The sequence below is a fragment of the Portunus trituberculatus genome, chromosome 43, assembly GCF_017591435.1.
Source record: "Portunus trituberculatus isolate SZX2019 chromosome 43, ASM1759143v1, whole genome shotgun sequence".
Lineage (NCBI taxonomy): Eukaryota > Metazoa > Arthropoda > Malacostraca > Decapoda > Portunidae > Portunus > Portunus trituberculatus.
In genome coordinates, this window is record NC_059297.1 from 19,436,690 (window position 1) to 19,446,689 (window position 10,000).

The window sequence follows — 10,000 nt, forward strand, 5'->3', positions numbered from 1 at the left end:
GAAATAACTGCAACAATTGCAATTTCTCAGTTGTAAAGTGCTTTTCCTCCATTGTATATTGAAAGGGTTTCAACGCCTGATACGATACTAGTTTTGCACAAGCTCTTAGTGTTTCTTTAGACTCTATAAATTTAAAGCGTTTGTTAATCTGACTGTCCTAGTATGTGCACTGGAAAGCGAGAGAGAGAGAGAGAGAGAGAGAGAGAGAGAGAGAGAGAGAGTGTGTGTGTGTGTTTCACTGTTTCACTGTTTGATCTGCTGTAGTCTCTGACGAGACAGCCAGACGTTACTCTACGGAACGAGCTCAGAGCTCATTATTTCCGATCTTCGGATAGGCCTGAGACCAGGCACACACCACACACCGGGACAACAAGGTCACAACTCCTCGATTTACATCCCGTACCTACTCACTGCTAGATGAACAGCACCTACACGTGAAAGGAGACACACCCAAATATCTCCAACCGGCCGGGGAATCGAACCACGGTTCTCTGGCTTGTGAAGCCAGCGCTCTAACCACTGAGCTACCGGGCGTGTGTGTGTGTGTGTGTGTGTGTGTGTGTGTGTGTGTGTAATTCACCTCACCTCGGTCGTCTGCTGGTCACCCAGCCAGTCTTTCCCATTATGGAGCGAGCTCAGAGTTCATAGACCGATCTTCGGGTAGGACTGAGACCACATCAACACACAACATACACCGGGAAAGCGAGGCCACAACCCCTCGAGTTACATCCCGTACTTATTTACTGCTAGGTAAACAGGGGCCACACATTAAAAGGCTTGCCGTTTGTAAATGCATTTGTGTGTGTGTGTGTGTGTGTTTCACTGTTTGATCTACTGCAGTCTCTGACGAGACAGCCAGACGTTACCCTACGGAACGAGCTCAGAGCTCATTATTTCCGATCTTCGGATAGGCCTGAAACCAGGCACACACCACACACCGGGACAACAAGGTCACAACTCCTCGATTTACATCCCGTACCTACTCACTGCTAGGTGAACAGGGGCTACACGTGAAAGGAGACACCCAAATATCTCCACCCGGCCGGGGAATCGAACCCCGGTTCTCTGGCTTGTGAAGCCAGCGCTCTAACCACTGAGCTACCGGTGTGTGTGTGTGTGTGTGTGTGTGTGTGTGTGTGTGTGTGTGTGTGTGTGTGTGTGTGTGTGTGTGTGTGTGTGTGTGCATTTGTAAATGTCTGTATGTGCGTGTGTGTGTGCATTTGTAAATGTGTGTGTGTGTGTGTGTGTGTGTGTGTGTGTGTGTGTGTGTGTGTGTGTGTGTGTGTGTGTGTGTGTGTGTGTGTGTGTGTGTGTGTGTGTGTGTGTGTGTGTGTGTGTGTGTGTGTGTGTGTGTGTGTGTGTGTGTGTGTGTGTGTGTGTGTGTGTGTGTGTGTGTGTGTGTGTGTGTGTGTGTGTGTGTGTGTGTGTGTGTGTGTGTGTGTGTGTGTGTGTGTGTGTGTGTGTGTGTGTGTGTGTGTGTGTGTGTGTGTGTGTGTGTGTGTGTGTGTGTGTGTGTGTGTGTGTGTGTGTGTGTGTGTGTGTGTGTGTGTGTGTGTGTGTGTGTAACATAAAACCACAGGTCAAATCTGACTTACTACTAATAAAGTGATAGAAGAGAAGGTCCGCAAATCGGAAGGAACTTTCCCCACCATCCACTCCCTCCGGTATGAGCCGTACAGGATACAGGTCAGAAACAAATATTCTACGAAGTTAGAGAAGGAAAAACCCGAAGGAAACTATATAGGAAAGAATGAAAATATATGAAATGAAGAACTCTAATTTCGTGGAGAAAAGGAAATTGATGTCTAACAAATGCTCTTAGCCATGGACTGAAGAAGGTAAATTTATTAAGTGGCATTTCAAAGTCGGTACGGTGTTGCAGTTTATCACTGTAAAGTTAAAACTATTCTGACTTCACGTTAGATAGCGTGGGGGCCGAATGATCAGGTAGGAATATACTCAGATGTTACCCAGTAAAGATTCACCTTTGAAGATGAACTATCAGGGACTGGAGAACGAGAGGCAAAGGCACACCTCCGCGGGTTTCTCACAATGTATTCACAAGAGGATACATTAACCAGCACATAATATGTATCCACCAGAGGTCACTCCCGCTACCCCAATACACACTCCTACTTCACTTCTCTCACTCAAAGTCAAAAGCTCTCACAGTCGCACGCTCTCTCTCACTCTCACCTTCAACCCTTGGACCAAGGCGGTCTCTGCATTGTATAGTTAACATAAAAACTCCCTAGCCACTAGACCATTACATAGGAACACTTGGAGGTCTGGGATGAATTCTCTATAATGCACCACCACACCATATTACACAAATATCTATCTGATACAGTCTTACAACAATTCTACTATATATCAAAGTCTTCCTACAATGTACACCATGTTACAGAACAAAACATACCTTATCTGCGAAGTTGATAGCGTCTGGGTAACAGAATGTATGTTTGAACACCGGCGGAGTCTTCTATGAGGAGATAATGGCGAACGCTGGTTGGTATCTTCCTCCTCTCTGATGCGGGTGACTGAGTTGCCACCTACATACCTCAACTGACACCGGCACGGAGTTTAAAGTACTCTTGAGTTGCTTTAAACGACTTAATTACATTTTTTCTGGCTTGGGCTGGTTCATGATGTCCTCAGGAAGCCAATTCTATAGATTGCAAAAACGATGGAAGAAACTATTTTTGATTCGTGAGATCTGAAGGATTTCCCAACCATTTTAAAACCATATCCTCGCGGGTAATTTAAATAGTCTATGGTGAAATACATAGTGCATTCTATGTCATCAATGTTTTTGGTAATTTTAAACACTTGTATTATTTCACCTCTTAGTGTTTGAGTTAAATGGGAACAAACTGGATTTTTTTAAGATTCTCTTTATATATTTTTTTCTTAACCTTTCGGGTAATAGGGCCAACATACGTGAACACAATATTTCAAAAGGAGATGGACTAAAGAATTATTTAAAGTGATGACTGTATCCTGTTTTATACTTGAAGGATCTACCAATTAGGCAAATAATTTTATTTGCCTTCTTCACGACTTCTAAACATTGTAGGATAGGTTTTGACTTTTATGTTTGGTATCATCTAGAATACCCGTGCTTTGCTTTCTCTTTTCAATACCCTCTGTGAAACCCTTTATATATATATATATATATATATATATATATATATATATATATATATATATATATATATATATATATATATATATATATATATATATATATATATATATATATATATATATATATATATATATATATATATATATATATATATATATATATATATATATATATATAACAGAGGTGATTATCTCTGGCATGGAGCTATACATTCCTCATACTTTCTCTAACCCTAAAAAGCCTTGGTTTAACTCTGCTTGTTCTCGTGCTGTCAATGATAGAGAGGCGGCTCACAAACGGTTCCGTAGCCATCCAACTGCTGAAACTCATGCCCTATATATTTCTGCCCGTAATCATGCCAAATCTATTCTCCAACTTACTAAAAACTCTTTCATCAATAGAAAATGTCAAAGTCTTTCCAATTCTAACTCCTCTCGAGATTTCTGGCATCTAGCCAATAATATCTCTAACAACTTTACTTCTTCGTCTTTCCCTCCTTTACTTCATCCAGATGGCTCTACAGCTGTCTCTTCTTTTCTAAAGCTGAACTCTTCGCTCAAACCTTTGCTACCAACTCAACTTTGGATGATTCTGGGCATATTCCTCCTACTCCTCCACCCTCTGACTACTTCATCCCTAAAATTAAAATTCTTTATAAAGACGTTTTCCTGGCCCTCTCTGGCCTTGATTCTCGGAAGGCTTACGGTCCGGATGGAGTCCCTCCTGTTGTTCTCAAAACTGTGCTTCCGAACTCGCTCACTGCCTGGTCAAACTCTTTCATCTGTGTCTCTACTTCTATTTATCCTTCTTGCTGGAAGTTTGCTCACATTCAACCTGTCCCTAAAAAGGTGACCACTCCAATCCTTCTAACTACCGCCCTATAGCTTTGATTTCCTGCCTTTCTAAAGCCTTTGAGTCTATCCTTAATAGGAAGATAATGAGGCATCTATCAGCTCACAACCTTCTCTCTGATTGCCAGTATGGTTTCCGTAAAGGCAGATCTACTGGTGATCTTCTTACTTTCCTAACTGAATCTTGGTCATCCTCTTTAGGGACTTCGGTGAAACCTTTGCTGTCGGCCTTGACATATCGAAAGCCTTCGATAGAGTCTGGCACAAATCTTTAATTTCTAAACTACCCTCCTACGGATTCTATCCTTCTCTCTGTACCTTCATCTCCAGTTTCCTTTCCGATCGTTCTATTGCTGCTGTAGTAGACGGTCACTGTTCTTCCCTAAAACTATCAACAGTGGTGTTCCACAGGGTTCTGTCCTATCACCCACTCTCTTTCTATTATTCATCAATGATCTCCTAAATCTGACTCAATGCCCTATCCACTCCTATGCTGATGATACCACCTTGCATTATTCAACAGCGTTCAACAGACGCCCAACCCAACAACAATTAAATGACTCAAGGCGAGATGCTATAGGACGCCTAACTTCTGATCTTTCACTTGTTTCTGATTGGGGCAGAGAAAACCTGGTTTTGTTCAATGCCTCAAAACTCAATTTCTACAACTATCTACTCGACATAACCTTCCAGACAACTATCCTCTCTTCTTCAATAACACTCAACTTCCCTCTCCTCTACATTAAACACACTCGGTCTATCCTTCACTAAAAATCTAAACTGGAAATTTCACATCTCTACTCTTGCTAAATCAGCTTCCAAGAAGTTAGGTGTCCTGTGGCGTCTTCGTCCATTTTTCTCTCCTCCCAGCTGCTTGCTCTGTACAAGGGCCTTATCCGCCCGTGTATGGAGTATGGCTCTCATGTCTGGGGATCCACACACAGCTTTACTAAACAAGGTGGAATCTAAAGCTTTTCGTCTTATCAACTCTTCTCCTCTAACTGACTGTCTTGATTCTTTAAGTCACCGCCGCAATGTTGCATCTTTATCTGTCTTCTACCGCTGTTTTCATGCTGTCTGCTCTTCTGAACTTGCTAACTGCATGCCTTCCCCCTCCTGCGGCCTCGCTGCACAAGACTCTCTACTTCTTCTCATCCCTATTCTGTCCATCTTCCTAATGCAAGAGTTAACCAGTATCTTCACTCCTTCATTCCCTACACTGGTAAACTCTGGAACTCTCTACCTGTGTCTGTATTTCCACCTGCCTATGACTTAAACTCTTTCAAAAGAGGAGTGTCAAGACACCTCTTACGTTAACTGGACCCTCCTTTTAGATTTTTTGGTTTTTTCTCTTTCTCCTACTTTCCTCTTCACAGGGCCTGGCAACCAGCGGGATTTTTTTTTCCAACACTTTGTTTTCCCTTGGCCAGTGCCCTTGTAATGTAAAAAAAAAAAAAAAAAAAAAAAAAAAATAAAATAATATATATATATATATATATATATATATATATATATATATATATATATATATATATATATATATATATATATATATATATATATATATATATATATATATATATATATATATATATACTTAAGATGCAGGTGTAAGATCGTGTCAGGTCCTGGAAACTTATTTACTTTAAAGTTCATCACTATGTCTCTTTCTGTTACGATGATAGTACTAAGGGCATTGCTATTATTTAATTGGACTGCTGGCATCGCACGGATGTCACTGAGGTCTTCCGTAAAAAATAATGATGCAACGAAATTGTTTAGAACGGTACTAATTTCCTCCTCGATCTTAGTGGAATTTCTTCTTTCGTATATAATTGGTTCAATATTTGAAATAATTAGTCTCTTTATTCCTAAAAAGTTGTAAAATTCCTTGGGATTCGTCTTACTTTGGTTTGCAACATGTGATTCAGTAAACATTTTGCGGTGTTTGCTTAACCTCTCTCTCTCTCTCTCTCTCTCTCTCTCTCTCTCTCTCTCTCTCTCTCTCTCTCTCTCAGCCCGCGCGCGCGCACACACACACACACACATTCAGGTACATAAATATTCAAAATACAGTTCATTAGAATTGATAGCAGATCCTTCACTCCTGGATGTGTGTGTGTAATTTCACCTCGGTCGTTTGCTGGTCACCCAGCCAGTCTTCCCCATTACGGAGCGAGCTCAGAGCTCATAGACCGATCTTCGGGTAGGACTGAGACCACAACACACTCCACACACCAGGAAAGCGAGGCCACAACCCCTCGAATTACATCTCGTACCTATTTACTGCTAGGTGAACAGGGGCCACACATTAAGAGGCTTGCCGATTTGCCTCGCCGAGCCGGGACTCGAACCCGGCCATCTCGATTGTGAGTCGAGCGTGCTAACCACTTCACTACGCAGTGTGTTTCACTGTTTGATCTGATGCAGTCTCTGACGAGACAGCCAGACGTTACCCTACGGAACGAGCTCAGAGCTCATTATTTCCGATCTTCGGAAATAATCTGAGACCAGGCACACACCACACACCGGGACAACAAGGTCACAACTCCTCGATTTACATCCCGTACCTACTCACTGCTAGGTGAACAGGGGCTACACGTGAAAGGAGACACACCCAAATATCTCCACCCGGCCGGGGAATCGAACCCGGTCCTCTGTGTGTGTGTGTGTGTGTGTGTGTGTGTGTGTGTGTGTGTGTGTGTGTGTGTGTGTGTGTGTGTGTGTGTGTGTGTGTGTGTTGTGTGTGACTAATTTCAGATGAAAAAAGTATGAACAATTACCTCTTCCGCATCCCTAATGAATATCGTTATCATCATTAAGCTACACTGACGTGACAAGAGAGAGAGAGAGAGAGAGAGAGAGAGAGAGAGAGAGAGAGAGAGAGAGAGAGAGAGAGAGAGAGAGAGAGAGAGAGAGAGAGAGAGAGAGAGAGAGGATGGTGGGTGTAGGTGGCGAATGGGTATTATCTGCTTGTGAAAAGGCTGAGTGCACTACGGAATCTCAAGGCGTTTTGAACATTCCTGCATCCCACCTTTGATGTTACGTCCTTCCATAGGCTGGAGGCGAGCAATCCTCGAAGTTTCATTGTGTTCGACTAAATGTCACAATTTTTGTTTGGCCAGTCCGTTTTCCGCCTATAGTATAGGAGCCTGGGGTATGTGACGCGTTTTGGTTGCACGATGTTGTTTGCATGTTTGTGTCTGGCCCAATGTAGAATGGAAGGCAATTTTCTCTTTCGCACTACAACCTCTACCACTCATGTTGATTTCCTTCATTCAAGCAATTAGCTCTTCATATTTTGGAAATTCTTTCTACGCAATGAAATTTGAGATATCCAATTAGAAGAATGTGACGTTATGCATGATACAAAACCTATAAGAATAAAATTATTATGATGTCTTGAAACTCAGGAGTTTTCTGGACTTGCGGTGAAACTACTCATTTCCTAATCTAGCCAGCAAGTCACTGTTTCACAATGCACCATGATCCGTATTGTCTACTTATCACATCAGCAAGAAAGACACTTCTTTGGGAAGGCACTTCTTAGATGGCTTCGACAGTTGTGTTTCACTTTCATCACAAATGCGTGTTCGAGAAAAGAGGAAGAAAAAATAAAGAATTTTCACTCACGTCCACACTACAACACTGCAGCCGATACTAACTTGAGAGTCGCATTGCTTGGGTTAAGTTTTTCGAAGCTATTCGATATTTAAACGATACATAAAGTCTTCAGCAATGTATGAAGATTTGCATTTCTCTTTTTTATGTTACGGCCTATAGCGCCTGTAGGCACACTTGAAGAGTATACGTAAGTGGGAACCGCTGTTCAGCTTCCGCCCATTTGTAGCGCAGGCAATTTTATTTATAGTGGTACCCATATTACGTCCCATATCACTACCCAAGCGCATCTTTGGTGTAACCACCTAGAGCCTGGGTATCACGGTGACATGTAGGTAACTTTAAACCACTCGACAAATGGCATAGCTTCAAAGCGGTATGTGGCGGGATTCGAACCTACACGTGGACGTCTGTCCGATCCCACGCTCACCATCTTATTGTAGTGGATATATATATATATATATATATATATATATATATATATATATATATATATATATATATATATATATATATATATATATATATATATATATATATATATGTCAGTTCTTTCTTGATATAGCACTTCCCAAGAAGCCTTAGTGAGATATCTTAGCATTTACTTTATACGTACGTATGTAAGTATCAGACGGAATTATTGGTACTCTGATCAAATGTATTTGTTATGCAAGTCTTATGGCCAAGATTTAATATTTGATTCATGAACAAAGATCTGATCTTGCATTCCTTATTCTGGATCGTGTGGATCATGAGGCTAATGTCTTTAGCGATTAAGCAGCGGTATTTAACAGGAGACGTATAACCAGTTGCGAGACAAACCAAAAACTTACTATGAACAATGAACACAAAACAATTTTCATTATTTCAGCCTTTGTATAAATATGCCATACTTATCCTCCTTTCCCAGATAAACAGTTCACTAAAATTATGATAGCCGCTTTACCTGAAATGATGAGCTTTCACTCATCCAATATGCCGAGAGCTAATTCATAGAAGCATTTTTAACCAGAAAATGTCGAGAGCCTGCTTCATAATTTGTTGTAAAAACAAGTAACCAATAAGCAAATTATGAACATGGTGCAAATGATAATGAGACACGAAATGTATATCAAATGGTATTTGACGAAAAGCCTAACATTATGAACTTACAAGGATCATTGTTTATTATGATAATAAAATGGAATATATTTAGATGGTAATAAATAAAACTATGTAGGAGTAAATGTGAAAAAAATGGTACAATAAAGGAAATAAAAGATATGGAACCCACGAGGACAACTTAGTAGTACAAGAGATCGTCTCTTCCCTCACTCAGTAATACAAGACTACAATAAATCTGTAAGACGGATATCAAGAGACATCTTGAGGCATTATGAGTGACAAACACCTCTCTTGTCTTGAAGCATTCCCCTTTTGATTCACATCAATTGCATCAGCGAGAGCACCCCGACTAGTGCCGTGACGCCATCCACGGCAGTGATCTGATATTATTCTTGTCATAGAGTAAGTGAAGAGGTATCGGATCATTTCGAAGTCAACATTTACCACATGTGATGGAGTAAAATATAAGAAGTAGACATCAAGTAAAATTATGAATTTGCAGTTCGATAACACTATACAGTCCTAGTGGTATTTAATGCAGGCGTCCAGTCGTGCATGAGCAGAAATTTTATCGTTTGATATGGACTTAGTAGACCTAGCGGTATTTACTGCCCAGAGCAAGTCTTTTTTGCTATTTATCTTTTTTTTTTTTTTCTTCTCCAAGTTTTAAGTTTCTTCTTTTCTGAAATTATTCTTCAGTAGAACGGAAAATAGTACTTTTCAGTACATCTTGTAGTATTTCTATGCATTATAAAAACTGAAAATGCAACCAACCACATACATATATAGATATACTTATAGATCTGTTCCCCTTGATGAGGTTGATAGCAATATAACAATAATCATGATATGAATAATTGATAACAACAAGAACAACAAAAATTATAGTAGTAGTAGTAGAAGTAGTAGTAGTAGTAGTAGTAGTAGTAGTAGTAGTAGTAGTAGTAGTAGTAGTAGTAGTAGTAGTAGTTTCGGTTTCAGTATTCTTTATTCACACAAAAATGTGTACACATGCAATATATAAAAGTAAAATAAAAACTTAAAATACATTCCATATAGTAAAAACTACGCCACCGTTAGTTGCTTTTCATGATCCTCCCAAAGCAGAGGCGCCTCTAGCGTTATGCCTCTGCCAGGTGGTATTATGCTACTTTTCCCTAGAATGATTGCTGTTTCCGTGTCTGTGTGCAGAACGTATAACAGAGGTGATAGTGTCTGGAACGGAGGCTTACATTCCTCATTCTTTTTCTCATCCTAAACATTCTAAACCTTGGTT